This window comes from Arachis ipaensis, chromosome B10, assembly GCF_000816755.2.
Source record: "Arachis ipaensis cultivar K30076 chromosome B10, Araip1.1, whole genome shotgun sequence".
Classification (NCBI taxonomy): domain Eukaryota; kingdom Viridiplantae; phylum Streptophyta; class Magnoliopsida; order Fabales; family Fabaceae; genus Arachis; species Arachis ipaensis.
The window spans coordinates 66,432,297-66,451,085 of NC_029794.2; positions in this window are offsets into that span (position 1 = coordinate 66,432,297).

Below are 18,789 nucleotides of genomic sequence, written 5' to 3' on the forward strand. Positions count from 1 at the left end.
ATGTATACATTAAACAATGGAAATATAGAATTAAGCAAGACAAACATCACAATTTTAGAGAGAAAATACACACTAAAATAGAATTTTGGTTGATAAAATGTAACCAAAACTCTGGTGCACGAAATTTTGATCTCAGGCAACGGCGCCAAAACTCTGTACGCACGTCTTAATAAATCGTTTTTCATTCACAACTTCGATACAACCAACCAGCAAGTGCACAGGGTCGTCCAAGTAATAAACCTTACGTGAGTAAGGGTCGATCCTACGGAGATTGTCGGTATGAAGCAAGCTATGGTCACCTTGTAAATCTCAGTTAGGCGGATAATAATTGATTATGGAGTTTTCGAAAATATATAATAATTAAACAGAAAATAAAGATAGAAATACTTATGTATATCACTGGTGAGAATTTCAGATAAGTGTATGGAGATGCGTTCGTTCCTCTGAACTTCTGCTTTCCTGCTGTCTTCATCCAATCAGTCATACTCCTTTCCATGGCTGGCTTTATGTAAGGACATCACCATTGTCAATGGCTAATTTTCATCCTCTCTGGAAAATGGTCCGATGCGCTGTCACTGCATGGCTAATCGTCTGGAGGCATCACCGTGGTCAATGGCTGCATCCTATCCTCTTGTGAAAATGGTCCAAATGCTCTGTCACAGCACGGCTAATCATCTGAGGTTCTCGATCATACATGAATAGGATTCACCCTCCTTTTGCGTCTGTCACTACGCCCAGCACTCGTGAGTTTGAAGTCCGTCACAGTCATTCAATCCCAGAGCCCTACTCGGAATACCACAGACAAGGTTTAGACTTTCCGGACTCTCATGAATGCCGCCATCAATCTAGCTTATACCACGAAGATTCTGATTAAGAGATCCAAGAGATAATCATCCAATCTAAGTTGGAATGGAGGTGGTTGTCAGGCACGCGTTCGTGGGGGAATGATGATGATTGTCACATTCATCACATTCATGTTGAAGTGCGAATGAATATCTTAGAAGTGGAATAAGTTGAGTTGAATAGAAAAATAGTAGTGCTTTGCATTAATTCATGAGGAACAGCAGAGCTCTACACCTTAATCTATGGAGTGTAGAAACTCCACCGTTGAAAATACATAAGTGAAAGGTTCAGGCATGGCCGAATGGCCAGCCCCCAAAACGTGATCAATATGATCCTCAGATGAACTAAAAATCATAAGATGTCTAATACAATAGTAAAAAGTCCTATTTATAATAAACTAGTGACTAGGGTTTACAGAAGTAAGTAATTGATGCATAAATCCACTTCCGGGTCCCACTTGGTGTGTGCTTGGGCTGAGCTTGAATGTTACACGTGCAGAGGCTCTTTCTGGAGTTGAACGCCAGGTTGTAACGTATTTTTGGCGTTCAACTTTGGTTCGTGACGTGTTTTTGGGGTTTAACTCCAGACAGCAGCGTAGAACTGGTGTTCAACGCCCTTTTGCATCGTCTAAACTCGGCCAAAGTATGGACTATTATATATTTCTGGAAAGCCCTGGATGTCTACTTTCCAACGCAATTAAAAGTGCGCCATTTTGAGTTCTGTAGCTCCAGAAAATCCACTTTGAGTGCAGGGAGGTTAGAATCCAACAGCATCAGCAGTCCTTCTTCAACCTCTGAATCTGATTTTTGCTCAAGTCCCTAAATTTCAGCCAAAAAATACCTGAGATCATAGAAAAACACACAAACTCCTAGTAAAGTCCAGAAATGTGAATTTAACATAAAAACTAATAAAAACATCTCTAAAAGTAACTAGATTCTACTAAAAACATACTAAAAACAATGCCAAAAAGCGTATAAATTATCCGCTCATCAAGTTCTAAACCATGTTCCAGTATAATATCTCTTCAAACAAGTGTAACATTAAATTTTATTCAAATTAGTGAAATTCTCTAAAAATTTTCTTGAAAAAGAAAATATTACTTCAACCAAGTGGTAAAATATGCAAAAAATTAAACAAATACGCAATCAAACATGCAAATGCAACAATGCAATAATGAATAAGGAAAATAAATCATTGGTGTTAAGAAGAAGGAAATAGCTAACCCATGGAGATCGGTATCAACCTCCCCACACTTAAAGATTGCACTGTCCTCGGTGCATGCTAAGATGTGCAAGTGGATGGGTGGGCTTCAACTGATGCCTTTCTCTATAGATTGTGCAGATTGACTTGCCTGTCTCCCCATGTAAACGTCTTCCGGTTCTCTTCCTGGTGGCCATCCTGAAAGAAAAAGGGAAGGAAAGTAACCCAAAGCATAGAGATAAGAAAATAAAGAAGTGACGCGGTCGCGTGGGGCACGCGGTCGCGCGGCTTGCACTTAAACTGATTGACGCGGTTGCGTCGGTTACGCGGTTGCGTGACACAATTCATGCTACTGGCACGAGGGCAGCCTCGCGCTCGCACAACTCTCTGTTCAAATTATTATTAGTGCTAAATTTTAAGTGACGAGATCGCATGCGGCATGCGATCGCGTGAGTGGGCTTTAGAAGAATGTGACGCGGTCACGTGGGTCTCGCGGCCGCGTGGGTAGAATTGTGCATTCAGCACCAATCCAGCACCACTCTAGCACAATAATTGGTTGTACACCCTTTTACGTCAAAATCCAGGGCACGCGGCCGCGTGGGGAACGCGGTCGCGTGGGAGGCCATTATTCCCATATGACGCGGTCACGTCAGCGACGCGGTCCTGTGGGACGATTTGTGCCATTGGCACGCCTCCAGCGATGTTTCTGCATAACTCTCTGTTCATATTAGTGTTGTCTCCCATCTCCTTGCGACACGGACGCGTCAATGAGGCGGTCGCGTTGCATGACTTTTTTTTTTTAATAATGCAGTATGCAGAATTCAATGGGAATATGAATGTTATGCAAAATTTCAGGTTCAATACAATACAATAAAATAAAACTCGAAAACAAATAAAACTAAATAAAAATGAAAAAGGAACGATCATACCATGCTGGGTTGTCTCCCACCTAGCACTTTTAGTTAAAGTCTTTAAGTTGGACATTTGGGGAGTCCTTTGTTATGGTGGCTTATGCTTGAACTCATCCAGGAATCGCCACCAATGTTTGTGATTCCAATATCCTCCGGGATCCCAAACTAGGCGCAGAAAGCCTTCAAGTATGTTAAAGCAAGTTACAAGGCCCCAAGAGTGTTGATTGCCAGAATGAATTCCGGGATCCCAAATCTTGCTTTTGCACCCGTCTTCAAGTTGATTATCATGATTCCATTCGGGTGATTCAGCTTTAGAATTCTCACTGAAGTATCCAAACAACTTCCTAGACCCATTCAATTGAGCTCTACACTAACCTTTGTGTTTAAACTTAAAGCTTCCAACCATAATGAACCTTGCAGGACAGTTCTTACCACTGACCATCTTCCGTTTACTCTTAATGCCACAAAGAGTTCTAAGTTGACCATCCATCTCCAGTAGCCCATATTCAAGTGGAATTAGAAAGCTAAGGGATATGAATTTTACCCACTTGAATGTTGTGAAGGATAATGGAAACTTAGGGGGAGGGGTCTCCAATAACTTTGCCAAGGTAATTTCAAGCTCCATTCCCTTGTGCTCTTTGACAACTTCCACCTCTTTGCAAACTTCTTTAATTTCAACCTCTTCCTCTTGGTAGCTTTTCTCCAATTCAATCTCTTCTTTATTGCTTACCGAGGGCATGGGAGGCTGTGCTTCTTCTTCTTTAATCTCCATCTCTTGATCAACCTCTTCCAAGTCTTCAACTATGATATGCTTTGGAGGTTGTACACCCTTCTCAACATCAAATGCAACCGTCTTAGAAGGAGGTTCGATGCCTTGACTTTCTCATGGAGGTTCAGCATCTCCTAAGTCTTCAACCACTTCTTCCTCTGCAACTATTATGGCTTCCTCCACTTGTTCCAATACAAAGCCATGTTCCTCATTATCCACCGAAGTTTCTAGTGTCTCCTTCATGCTTTGCGCTTCTTTTGATTCTCCACATGTAGCAATGGGAGTTCTTTGAGTGCTCAGATATTGGGAAGCTATTATATTTACTAACTTGCCGAAGGTGGCCGCGAAATTTTGCACACTCTTATTCATCCTTTCTTGCCTTTGAAGAATAACACGAAGTCTGTCATCCATTGGAGGTTGGGGTGGATATGAGGATTCATTGGTTAGGAGAGAGGGTTCATAATAGGAAGGTGGTTCATCTTGATAATGATATGGAGGTGGTGAATATTGAGGTGGTGGTTCATGAGAGTAGTTGTGTTGGAAAGGTGGTGGTTCTGTGTATGGTTCATTTGGCTCATAAGGTGGTTGGTATGGTGGATACGAGTTAGGGTCATATGGAGGTGAATGGCGGAAATGGGCTTGTGAGTATGGTGGTCCAAGGTCATACGGCGCCATTTTGATGAGAGAACTTTTGCGTTGTTGGTGCACGAAATTGTGATCTCAGGCAACGGCGCCAGAAACTCTGTATGCACGTCTTAATAAATCGTTTTTCTTTCACAACTTCGATACAACTAACCAGCAAGTGCACTGGGTCATCCAAGTAATAAACCTTACTTGAGTAAGTGTCCATCCCACGGAGATTGTTGGTATGAAGCAAGATATGGTCACCTTGTAAATCTCAGTCAGGCGGATATAAAATAGTTAAGGAGTTTTCAAACATAAATAACAAATAGATAGAAAATAAGGATAGAAACACTTATGTATATCATTGGTGAGAATTTCAGATAAGTGTATAGAGATGCTTTCGTTCCTCTTAACCTCTGCTTTCCTGCTGCCTTCATCCAATCAGTCTCACTCCTTTCCATGGCTGGCTTTATGTAAGGACATCACCGTTGTCAATGGCTACTTTTTATCCTCTCTGTAAAATGCTCCGATGCGCTGTCACTGCATGGCTAATCGTCTGGAGGCATCACCCTTGCCAATGGCTGCATCCTATCCTCTTGTGAAAATGGTCCAAATGCTCTGTCACAGCACGGCTAATCATCTGAGGTTCTCGATCATACTGGAATAGGATCAAACTCTACCGTATGAAAATACATAAGTGATAATAGTTCAGGCATGGCCGAATGGCCAGCCCCCATGAAAGTCTAAGATAGCATAAAACTGATCAAAGATGATCCGAAGATGTCTAATACAATAGTAAAAAGTCCTATTTATAATAAACTAGCTACTAGGGTTTACAAAAGTAAGTAATTGATGCATAAATCCACTTCCGGGGTCCACTTGGTGTGTGATTGGGCTGAGCTTGAATGTTACATGTGCAGAGGTTATTCTGGAGTTGAACGCTAGTTTGTAACGTATTTCTGGCGTTCAACTCTGGCTTGTGACGTGTTTCTGGCGTTTAACTCCAGACAGCAGCATAGAACTGGCGTTCAACGCCCTTTTACGTCTTTTAAACTCGGGCAAAGTATGGACTATTATATATTTCTGGAAAGCCCTAGATGTCTACTCTCCAAAGCAATTAAAAGCGCGCCATTTTGAGTTCTGTAGCTCCAGAAAATCCACTTTGAGTGCAGGGAGGTCAGAATCCAACAGCATCACCAGTCCTTCTTCAACCTCTGAATCTGATTTTTGCTCAAGTCCCTCAATTTCAGCCAGAAAATACCTGAAATCATAGAAAAACACACAAACTCATAGTAAAGTCCAGAAATGTGAATTTAACATAAAAACTAATGAAAACATCCCTAAAAGTAACTAGATTCTACCAAAAATATACTAAAAATAATGCCAAAAAAGCGTATAAATTATCCGCTCATCACAACACCAAACTTAAATTGTTGCTTGTCCCCAAGCAACTGAAAATCAAATAGGATAAAAAGAAAAGAATATACTATAAATTCCAAACTATCAATGAAACATAGCTCCAATTAAATGAACAGGACTTGTAGCTTTTTGCCTCTTGAATAGTTTTGGCATCTCACTTTATCCATTGAAGTTCAGAATGATTGGCATCTATAGAAACTCAGAGTTCAGATAGTGTTATTGATTCTCCTAGTTCAGTATGATGATTCTTGAACACAGCTATTTTATGAGTCTTGGCCGTGGCCCTAAGCACTTTGTTTTCCAGTATTACCACCGGATACATAAATGCCACAGACACATAATTGGGTGAACCTTTTCAGATTGTGACTCAGCTTTGCTAAAGTCCCCAATTAGAGGTGTCCAGGGTTCTTAAGCACACTCTTCTTTTGCTTTGGACCTTGACTTTAACCGCTCAGTCTCAAGTTTTCACTTGACTCCTTTACGCCACAAGCACATGGTTAGGGACAGCTTGGTTTAGCCGCTTAGGCCAGGATTTCATTCCTTTAGGCCCTCCTATCCACTGATGCTCAAAGCCTTGGGAACCTTTTTATTTACCCTTGCCTTTTGGTTTTAAGGGTTATTGGCTTTTTGCTCTTGCTTCTTGGTTTTAAGAGCTTTTGGCTTTTTCTGTTTGCTTTTTCTCTTTTTTTTTTTCTATTTTTTCGCTATTTTTTTTCTGCAAGCTTTGTTCTTTGCTGCTTTTTCTTGCTTCAAGAATCATTTTTATAATTTTTCATATTATCAAATAACATGTCTCCTTATCATCATTCTTTCAAGAGCCAACATATTTAACATTCTTAAACAACAACTTCAAAAGACATATGCACTATTCAAGCATTCATTCAGAAAACAAAAAGTATTGTCACCACATCAATATAATTAAACTAAGTTCAATGATAAATTCGAAACTCATGTACTTCTTGTTCTTTTTAATTAAAACAGTTTTCATTTAAGAGAGGTGATGGGTTCATAGGACATTCATAACTTTAAGACATAGTTACTAAATACTAATGATCATGTAATGAAGACACAAACATGGATAAGCACTTAACATAGAGAAAATGAAAAACAGAGAATGTAAGAACAAGGAATGAGTCCACCTTAGTGATGGTGGCGTTTTCTTCTTGAGGAACCAATGATGTCCTTGAGCTCTTCTATGTCTCTTCCTTGTCTTTGTTGCTCCTCCCTCATTGCTTTTTGATCTTCTCTTATTTCATGAAGGATGATGGAGTCCTCTTGATATTCCACCCTTTTCTTAGTGATGGGCTTCTCTTCCTCAATGGGAATGTCTCCTTCTATGAAAGCTCCAGCTGAGTAACATAGATGGCAAATAAGATGAGGAAAAGCTAGCCTTGCCACAGGAGAGGGCTTTTCGGCTATTTTGTAGAGTTCAAGGGAGATGACTTCATGAACTTCTACTTCTTCTCCAATCATGATGCTATGGATCATGATGGCCCGATCCACAGTAACTTCAGATCGGTTGCTAGTGGGGATGATGGAGCGTTGGATGAACTCCAACCATTCTCTAGCCACAGGCTTGAGGTCCAGTCTTCTTAATTGAACCGGCTTGCCTTTGGAGTCAATCTTCCATTGAGCTCCTTCCACACATATGTCCATGAGGACTTAGTCCAACCTTTGATTAAAGTTGACCCTTCTAATGTAGGGGCGTGCATCTCCTTGCATCATAGGCAAGTTAAACGCCAACCTCACATTTTCCGGACTAAAATCTAAGTATTTCCCCCGAACCATTGTAATATAATTCTTTGGGTTTGGGTTCTTACTTTGATCATGGTTCCTAGTGATCCATGCATTGGCATAGAACTCTTGAACCATTAGGATGCCGACTTGTTGGATGGGGTTTGTTAGAACTTCCCAACCTCTTCTTTGGATTTCATGTCGGATCTCCGGATACTTATTCTTCTTGAGCTTGAAAGGGACCTCGGGGATCACCTTCTTCTTAACCACAACATCATAGAAGTGGTCTTGATGAGTTTTGGAGATGAATTTTTCCATCTCCCATGACTCGGAGGTGGAAGCTTTTGTCTTCCCTTTCCCTTTTCTAGAGGATTCTCCGGTCTTGGGTACCATCAATGGTAATGAAAAAACAAAGAGCTTATGCTTTTATCACACCAAACTTAGAATATTGCTCGCCCTCGAGCAAGAGAAGAAAGAATAGATGAAGAGGAAGAAGAAGATATGGAGGAGAGGGGGAGGGGTGTATTCGGCCAAGAAGGGGAAGAGAGGGTTGTGTTGTGTGAAAATAAAGAAGAATGGAGGGCTTTATATAGGGAAGGGAGGGGGGTAAGGTTCGGCCATAAGGGTGGGTTTTGGGTGGGAAATTGATTTTGAATTTTGAAGGTAGGTGGGGTTTATGAGGTAGGTTTATGGGGAAGAGTGGATGGATGTGAGTGGTGAAGTGGTTATAGGGAAGAGAGATTGAGGTGATTAGTGAAGAGTTTTGGAGAAGAGTGTTTATGGGATTGTGTGAAAGAAGGGTGAGAAGAAGTGAGTGAAGGTAGGTGGGCATCCTGTGGGGTCCACGGATCCTGAGGTGATCCTGTGGGGTCCACAGATCCTGAGGTGTTCAAGGATTTACAACCTTGCACCAAATTAGGCATGCAAAATGCCCTTGCACACAACTCTGGGCGTTCAGCGCCAGATTGGTGCTTGTTCTGGGCGTTGAACGCCTATTTGTTGCCCATTTCTGGCGTTGAACGCCAGAACCATGCTTGTTTTGGGCGTTCAGCGCCAGCTCTTCTCCAGGGTGCAATTCTGGCGTTCAAACGCCAAGATGCTGCCCATTTTGGGTGTTCAACGCCAGAACCATGCTCTGTTCTGGCATTGAACGCCAGCCAGATGCTTCTAACTGGCGTTTAAACGCCAGTAAGGTCTTCCTCCAGGGTCTGATTTTTCTTCTGCTGTTTTTTATTCTGTTTTCAATTTTTATATTTATTTTGTGACTCCACATGATCATGAACCTAATAAAACATGAAAGAACAAGAAAAATAAAATTAGATAAATAAAAATTGGGTTGCCTCCCAACAAGCGCTTCTTTAATGTCAATAGCTTGACAGTGGGCTCTCATGGAGCCTCACAGATGTTCAGAGCATTGTTGAGACTTCCCAACACCAAACTTAGAGTTTGGATATGGGAGTTCAACACCAAACTTAGAGTTTGGTTGTGGCCTCCCAACACCAAACTTAGAGTTTGACTGTGGGGGCTCTGGTTAACTCTGTTTTGAGAGAAGCTTACTGTGTCTCTTTTCCATGTTTACAGAAGGGTAACATTGAGTTGTAAACACAAGGGAGTCCTCATTCAATTGAAGGACTAATTCACCTCTGTCAACATCAATCACAGCTCTTGCTGTGGCTAGGAAGGGTCTTCCAAGGATCATCCTTCCCAGTATCAAGGATTATGAAATCAGCAGGGATGTAAAGGCCCTCAACCTTTACTAACACGTCCTCTACTTGTCCATAAGCCCGTTTTCTTGAATTTTCTGCCATCTCTAATGAGATTTTAGTAGCTTGCACCCCAAAGATTCCCAGTTTCTCTATTACAGAGAGGGGCATGAGGTTTATCCCTGAACCAAAGTCACACAGAGCCTATTCAAAGATTATGTTGCCTATGGTACAAGGTATTACGAACTTTCCAGGATCCTGTTTCTTCTGAGGCATTGTCAGTTGATCCAGATCACTTAGTTCATTGGTGAACAAGGGAGGTTCATCCTCCCAAGTCTCAATACCAAATAATTTGGCATTCAGCTTCATGATTACACCAAGGTACTTGGCAACTTGCTCTTCAGTAACATCCTCATTTTCTTCAGAAGAGGAATACTCATCAGAGCTCATGAAGGGCATAAGGAGGTTTAATGGAATCTCTATGGTCTCTAGATGAGTCTCAGATTCCTTTGGTTCCTCAAAGGGAAACTCCTTATTGATCACTGGACGTCCCAGGAGGTCTTCCTCACTGGGATTCACGTCCTCCCCTTCCTCTCCAGGTTCGGCCGTGTTGACTATGTCAATGGCCTTGCACTCTCCTTTTGGATTTTCTTCTGTATTGCTTGGGAGAGTACTAGGAGGGATTTCAGTGATCCTTTTACTCAGCTGGCCCACTTGTGCCTCCAAATTTCTAATGTAGGACCTTGTTTCATTCATGAAACTTACAGTGGCCTTAGATAGATCAGAGACTAAGTTTTCTAAATTAGAGGTATTTTGTTCAGAGTTCTCTATCTGTTGCTGAGTGGATGATGGAAAAGGTTTACTATTGTTAAACCTATTTATTCCACCATTATTAAAGCCTTGTTGAGGCTTTTGTTGATCCTTCCATGAGAGATTTGGGTGATTTCAACATGAGGGGTTTGATGACAAGTCATCTTAGCCTAGTTTCACTAGCCTTTTTCTTTTGTTTTCAATTGAATTATGCACTTTCTTGAGCCATAAGCAAGCCAATTGGGTAGATTTTCATGTTTCCTTTGATTTAATCAACCATGTATGAATTAATGCAATTTCATGAGGTTTTATGCTATAATTGTCACATATTATGAAAGAGTGAATATCTCATGATTTTGAGCATAGCTTTGATGTGTTTGGTTGATTAATGATAGGTGAAGAAAGCTTGGAGAAAGGTTGAAGCAAGAAGGAATGGCTAGGAGGAAGAGAGGACAAAAAGTTTGAGCAAAAGTTTGCCTCAAACTTTAGCTCAAACTTTTGGATTAATTGAAAATGAACCAGGGAGCAAAAAGCTGGACCAAAAGTTAGACTCAAACTTTTGTGCAAACTTTTGGGCAAAAAGCTGGAGCAAAAGTTAGCCTCAAACTTTTTGGCTAACTTTTGGCATCACAAATCAACACCCTGGAGAGCAAAAGTTTGCGCCAACGTTAGCCCCTAACTTTTTGGCTAACGTTGGCGCATGAAAAACACACCCTGGATGAGCAAAAGTTTGCGCCAACGTTAGCCCCTAAATTTTTGGCTAACGTTGGTGCCATGAGTATGCGAGGGCAGGCCAACGTTGGAGCAAAAGTTAGACCCCTAACTTTTGCCCCAACGTTGGTATCAGCAAGGAAGGGTGCCTGATGTGAAAAGTTGGAGTAAAAGTTAGCCTCCAACTTTTACTCCAACTTTTACTCAAGCTTTCATGATTCCAACCCGGTTCAATTCGGTTCTTCTCCAAACTCCAAGAGCAATCAACTAAGGCCTCTATCAACCCAATTCCATCAAGAGCAAAGGCCCAATTGAAGGCTTGAAGACCATTTGAAGAAAGTGTATAAATAGCATAGGATTTAAGTTTTTAGGGGAGCTTTTCCTTTGAGTTTTGAGAGAGAGTTTTCGGAGAGTTTTGGGATTGAGTAAATTTTAAATTTCTAAGTCTTGGGGAAGGAGAATTGAATTCCCTTCCTCTTAGTTTTCTTGCTTTCAATTTCAATTACAATTGTCTTGGATCTTGGGTGGAGAATTGAAGAACTTCTGTTTCAATCTCACCTTGGGATCTTGTTAAATTTTCTGCTTGATTGAATTTAAGTTTCGGTTAATTGCTTTTCATCTACTTTCTTTGCAATCTACATTTCCTTTGCAATTGTTCTTGTTGGATCTAGGAAGGCATTGAGATCTAGACTTGGTTTTCTAGTCTCTTGGGTCCTGAGATCCGGATTTCCCATTTCCCATTCCCTGTTTACTGTTTTCATGCTCATTTACAATTCTGTTTTTAGATCCGGTTCAATTCAAGTCTTCTTCTATTTCTCTGCTTGTTGCAATTTTACGTTTTCTTGTTTAATTTCTGCAAATCCAATTCCCAATTCCCTTTACAATTCAAGCCATTTACATTTCTTGCACTTTAAGATTCTGCAATTTACATTTCTTGCATTCTAAGTTTCTGCCATTTAATTTCTTGCTCTTTAAGATTCAGCACTTTAAATTCCAGTTTTCTTTAATTTCATGCAATTTACCCATTTCCTTTACTTTCTATGCAATTTCAATTCTGCAAATCACAAATCTCTCAACCAAATCTTGATTTGCTTGACTAAATCAACCACTAAACTGAAATTGCTCAATCCTTCAATCCCTGTGGGATCGACCTCACTCCCGTGAGTTATTATTACTTGATGCGACCCGGTGCACTTGCCGGTTAGATTTGGGTGTTTTGGAGAAATTTGTTTTTCCACAAAAATATCCCATCAGGGTTATAGGTGTTTCCATATGGTTCACCCATGTAATTCACTTCTGCTATTGCAGGGTTTTCAGGATCATAAGCTTCTTCTTCAGAAGATGCCTCTTGAGTACTGTTGGATGCAGCTTGCATTCCATTCAGACTCTGAGAAATCATATTGACTTGCTGAGTCAATATTTTATTCTGAGCCAGTATGGCATTCAGAGTATCAATTTCAAGAACTCCCTTCTTCATAGGCGTCCCATTACACACAGGATTCCTCTCAGAAGTGTACATGAACTGGTTATTAGCAACCATATCAATGAGTTCTTGAGTTTCTGCAGGCGTTTTCTTTAGGTGAATGGATCCACCTGCAGAAGTATCCAATGACATTTTAGCCAATTCAGATAGACCATCATAGAATATATCTAGGATGCTCCATTCTAAAAGCATGTCAGAAGGACACTTTTTGGTCAGTTCTTTGTATCTCTTCCAAGCTTCATAGAGGGATTCACCTTCTTTCTGTCTGAAGGTCTGAACATCCACTCTAAGCTTACTCAGCTTTTGAGGAGGAAAGAACTTGGCTAAGAAAGCCTTGACCAGCTTATCCCAAGAGTTCAGGCTATCCTTAGGTTGAGAGTTCAACCATATTCTAGCTCTGTCTCTCATAGAAAAAGGGAAAAGCATGAGCCTGTAGACTTCAGGATCTACTCCATTAGTCTTAATAGTATCACAGATCTGCAAGAATTGAGTTAAGAACTGAAAAGGATCTTCAGATGGAAGTCCATGAAACTTGCAGTTCTGCTGCATCAGAGAAACTAATTGAGGTTTCAGCTCAAAATTGTTTGCTCCAATGGCAGGAATGGAGATGCTTCTTCCATGTAAATTGGAATTAGGTGCAGTAAAATCACCAAGCATCCTCCTTGCATTATTATTATTATTTTCGGCTGCCATCTCCTTTTGAAAAAGATAAGATGAAGAGATATTTTTGAAAAGATATGATTGAAATTAGTTTTGAAAAAGATTTGATTTTTAAAATCACAATTAATGACTTGATTCACAAGAAATCACAAGATATGATTCTAGAACTCAAAGTTTGAATCTTTCTTAACAAGCAAGTAACAAACTTGAAATTTTTGAATCAAAACATTAATTGATGATGTTATTTTCGAAAATTAGGAGATAAAGATAAGAAAAAGATTTTTGAAAATAAATAAGAAAAATGAAAAAGATTTGATATTTGAAAAAGATTTTGAAAAAGATAAGATTTTTTTAAATTGAAAATTTGATTTGACACATAAAAACAACTAGATTTTAAAAAATTTTGAAAAAGTCAACTCAAATTTTCGAAATTTATGAGTGAAAAAGGAGAAGATATTTTTTTTTTTTTGAATTTTTATGATGAGAGAGAAAAACATGAAAAAGACTCAATGTATGAGAATTTTAGATCAAAACAATGAATGCATGCAAAAATGCTATGAATGTCAAGATGAACACCAAGAACACTTTGAAGATCATGATGAACATCAAGAACATATTTTTGAAAATTTTATATGCAAAGAAAACATGCAAGACACCAAACTTAGAGATATTTCATGTTTAGACACTATGAATGCAAAAATGCACATGAAAAACAAGAAAAGACACAAAACAAGAAAACATCAAGATCAAACAAGAAGACTTACCAAGAACAACTTGAAGATCATGAAGAACACCATGAATGCATGAATTTTTCGAAAAATGCAAGATGAACATGCAATTGACACCAAACTTACAATTTGACTCAAGACTCAAACAAGAAACATGAAATATTTTTGATTTTTATGATTTTTTTTAATTTTTGTATATTTTTTTCGAAAAAACATATAGGAAAAAGAAAATAAGGATTTCAAAATTTTTTAATATGAATTCCAGGAATCTTGTATTCTTAGTCTAAAGCTCCAATCCGAGGGATAGGCATGGCTTAATAGCCAGCCAAGCTTTAGTATGCTATTACATGCATTGAAGTGATTAGTTGAATCCTCAGCCCAAAGGAATTTGGACATGGCTTCATAGCCAGCCAGGATTCAACAAATCATCATGAAACACTAGAATTCATTCTTAAAAATTCTGAAGAAAAATAATTTTTGAAAAGATTTATTATTTTTTTTTATTTTTTTTTTTTCGAAAACAAAGGAGAAAATTTTTGAAAGATTTTTGAAAAATTTTTTTGAAAACTTTTTGAAAAAAAGAAGAAAATTACCCAATCTAAGCAACAAGATGAACCGTCAGTTGTTCAAACTCGAACAATCCCCGGCAACGGCGCCAAAAACTCTGTACACACGTCTTAATAAATCGTTTTTCATTCACAACTTCGATACAACTAACCAGCAAGTGCACTGGGTCGTCCAAGTAATAAACCTTACGTGAGTAAGGGTCGATCCCACGGAGATTGTTGGTATGAAGCAAGATATGGTCACCTTGTAAATCTCAGTCAGGCGGATATAAAATAGTTATGGAGTTTTCGAACATAAATAATAAATAGATAGAAAATGCCAGCCCCCATGAAAGTCTAAGATAGCATAAAACTTATCAAAGATGATCCGAAGATGTCTAATACAATAGTAAAAAGTCCTATTTATAATAAACTAGCTACTAGGGTTTACAGAAGTAAGTAATTGATGCATAAATCCACTTCCGGAGCCCACTTGGTGTGTGCTTGGGCTGAGCTTGAATGTTACACGTGCAGAGGTTATTCTGGAGTTGAACGCCAGTTTGTAACGTATTTCTGGCGTTCAACTCTGGCTTGTGACGTGTTTCTGGCATTTAACTCCAGATAGCAGCGTAGAACTGGCGTTCAACACTCTTTTACGTCACCTAAACTCAGCCAAAGTATGAACTATTATATATTTCTGGAAAGCCCTGGATGTCTACTTTCCAACGCAGTTAGAAGCGTGCTATTCTGAGTTCTGTAGCTCCAGAAAATCCACTTTGAGTGCAGGGAGGTCAGAATCCAACAACATCAGCAGTCCTTCTTCAACCTCTGAATCTGATTTTTGCTCAAGTCCCTCAATTTCAGCCAGAAAATATCTGAAATCATAGAAAAATACACAAACTCATAGTAAAGTCTTGAAATGTGAATTTAACATAAAAACTAATGAAAACATCCCTAAAAGTAACTAGATTCTACTAAAAACATACTAAAAACAATGCCAAAAAGCGTATAAATTATCCGCTCATCAGTTGTCTAGAAATTTGCGGATAAATCGTCGTTGCAAGTATAGTTTCTAAATCTTCAAAAATCCTTTCATACAAACGTTTTGGTTGTCACAAGTAACAAACCCCTTTGAAATTGATAACCGAATATTCAAACCTCGGGTCGTCTTCTCAAGGAATTGCAGGGAGGTATGTTCTTATTATTGGTTATGAGTTTGTAAATTGGGATTTTGGAAGTAAGGAGGGAATATGTTATATGACAAGTAAAATAAAATAGTAATAATAAAATCTCTGGGCAATGTATAAGAATTGGAATTCCTATCCTAGTTATCCTTATCAAGTGTGAAGAGAATTGGGTTTTAATCCCACTTGGTCAGCCTTTATTAAACAAAGGAAGGTTAAGTGGACTGATTAGCTTGATTTAGTTGATATAGAGTTGCATGAAATTGATCCGCTGCTTCCTTGAGATGATCCCTTGATTCTTCCTTCACTAATTCTTCAACCACTCCTTCGACTTCAGGGGTTTTTACTACCTTCACCTTTAGGGCCTCCTCTAGCTCCTTATGAAGTATGGATTCGCGAAGATGATCCCTTCTCTCTTGTTCCATGTCAATAGCATCATTGGGATCATGTTGCTCCTGGATTGATGGATGTGGGTGGTCTTCCATGGATGGTGGTGATGGGATGGAGAGATCATTCTGTGGTTGAAAAAGAAGTGCACTAGAGCTTGAGGGTTGATTGTTGAAGGTATTTGGTGGTCTGATTTGGGCGACGAGAGCTTGTATAGTAGAGTTTAGATCAGTAAGTGCTTTCTCCATGGAGGTTTGGGGTGGATAGGAGCGTTCATTTGGCTTATAAGGTGGATGGTATGGTGGATACGGGATAGGGTCATATAGAGGTGAATGGCGGAAAGGGGCTTGTGAGTATGGTGGTCCAAGGTCATGTTGAGGAAAGGGTTCATAGGCATATGGTGGTGGTTGTTGATAGTCTATTGGAGGTGATTGTTGCCATGAGGGTTGATCAAATCCTTGTGGCTCCTCCCATCTTTGATTGTTCCAACTTTGATGCTTGTTCGCATTGTAATTTCTTCTTCCTGCAACATAATTGTAACCAGACTCATAGCCAAAGGGGTGAGAGTTCATAGTAGCAAATAAAAATTAAAAACGACAATAAAAATAAATTTTAAATTAAAAGGTTATTTAAATTTTGAATTTGAAAATTAAAATTTGAAATTTGAATTTTAAATTTTTGAAATTTGAATTTTGAAATTTGAGATTTGAAATTTGAAAAATTTTTAAAATTGAATTTTGAAAATTTTTAAATTTGAATTTTGAAATTTGATTTTTAAATTTTGAATTTTTGAATTTAATAAGGAAAGAGAAAAACAATAAAATGAATCCAAACTTAAAAATTTTTAGATCAAAACGAAGAAAACAACTAAGAACAACTTGAAGGTCAAGATGAACACGAAGAACAACTTGAAGATCAAGATGAACACCAAAAAAATATTTTTTGAAAAATTTTTAATAATTAAATAAAAACCAATAACTTCTTAATTTATGAAAAAAGAAAAAATAAAAACAAATAAACAAGCAAAAAGAAAAATATTTACAATAACCAATAATAAGGCACACGTTTGCAATTCCCCGGCAACGGCGCCATTTTGATGAGAGGACTTTTGCATGGTCTAGAAATTTGCGGATAAATCCTCGTTGCAAGTATAGTTTCTAAACCTTTAAAAGTCCTTTCGTACAAATCTTTTGGTTGTCATAAGTAACAAACCCTTTAAAATTGATAACCGAGTATTTAAACCTCGGGTCGTCTTCTCATGGAATTGCAGGGAGGTATGTTCTTATTATTGGTTATAAGTTTGCAAATTGGGGTTTTGGAAGTAAGGAGGGAATATGTTATATGACAAGTAAAATAAAATAATAATAATAAAATCTCTTGGCAAGGTATAAGAATTGGAATTCCTATCCTAGTTATCCTTATCAGGTGTGAGGGGAATTGGGTTTTAATCCCACTTGGTCAGCCTTTATTGAACAAAGGAAGGTTAAGTGGACTGATTAGCTTGATTTAGTTGATATAGAGTTGCATGAAATCGATCCGCTGCTTCCTTGAGATGATCCCTTGATTCTTCCTTCACTAATTCTTCAACCACTCCTTCGACTTCAAGGGTTTTTACTACCTTCACCTTTAGGGCCTCCTCTAGCTCCTTATGAAGTATGGATTCACGAAGATGATCCCTTCTCTCTTGTTCCATGTCAATAGCATCATTGGGATCATGTTGCTCATGGATTGATGGATGTGGGTGCTCTTCCATGGATGGTGGTGACGGGATGGAGAGATCATTCTGTGGTTGAAAAGGAAGTGCACTAGAGCTTGAGGGTTGATTGTTGAAGGTATTTGGTGGTCTGATTTGGGCGACGAGAGCTTGTATAGTAGAGTTTAGATCAGTAAGTGCTTTCTCCATGGAGGTTTGGGGTGGATAGGAGGGTTCATTTGGCTTATAAGGTGGTTGGTATGGTGGATACGGGTTAGGGTCATATGGAGGTGAATGGCGGAAAGGGGCTTGTGAGTATGGTGGTCCAAGGTCATATTGAGGAAATGATTCATAGGCATATGGTGGTGGTTGTTGATAGTCCATTGGAGGTGGTTGTTGCCATGAGGGTTGATCAAATCCTTGTGGCTCCTCCCATATTTGATTGTTCCAACTTTGATGATTGTTCTCATTGTAATTTCTTCTTCCTGCAACATAATTGTAACCAGACTCATAGCCAAAGGGGTGAGAGTTCATAGTAGCAAATAAAAATTAAAAACGACAATAAAAATAAATTTTAAATTAAAAGGTTATTTAAATTTTGAAAATTTTTAAATTTGAATTTTGAAATTTGATTTTGAAATTTTGAATTTTTGAATTTAATAAGGAAAGAAAAAAACATTAAAATGACACCAAACTTAAAAATTTTTAGATCAAAACAAAGAAAACAACTAAGAACAACTTGAAGGTCAAGATGAACACGAAGAACAACTTGAAGATCAAGATGAACACCAAAAAAAAATTTTTTGAAAAATTTTTAATAATAAAATAAAAACCAATAACCTCTTAATTTATGAAAAAAGCAAAAATAAACACAAAAATAAAAACAAATAAACAAGCAAAATGTAAAAATATTTACAATAACCAATAATAAGGCACGCGTTTGCAATTCTCTGGCAACGGCGCCATTTTGATGAGAGGACTTTTGCATGGTCTAGAAATTTGCAAATAAATCCTCGTTGCAAGTATAGTTTCTAAACCTTCAAAAGTCCTTTCGTACAAATGTTTTGGTTGTCACAAGTAACAAACCCCTTTAAAATTGATAACCGAGTATTTAAACCTCGGGTGGTCTTCTCAAGGAATTGCAGGGAGGTATGTTCTTATTATTGGTTATAAGTTTGTAAATTGGGGTTTTGGAAGTAAGGAGGGAATATGTTATATGACAAGTAAAATAAAATAATAATAATAAAATCTCTTAGCAAGGTATAAGAATTGAAATTTCTATCCTAGTTATCCTTATCAGGTGTGAAGGGAATTAGGTTTTAATCCCACTTGGTCAGCCTTTATTGAACAAAGGAAGGTTAAGTGGACTGATTAGCTTGATTCTT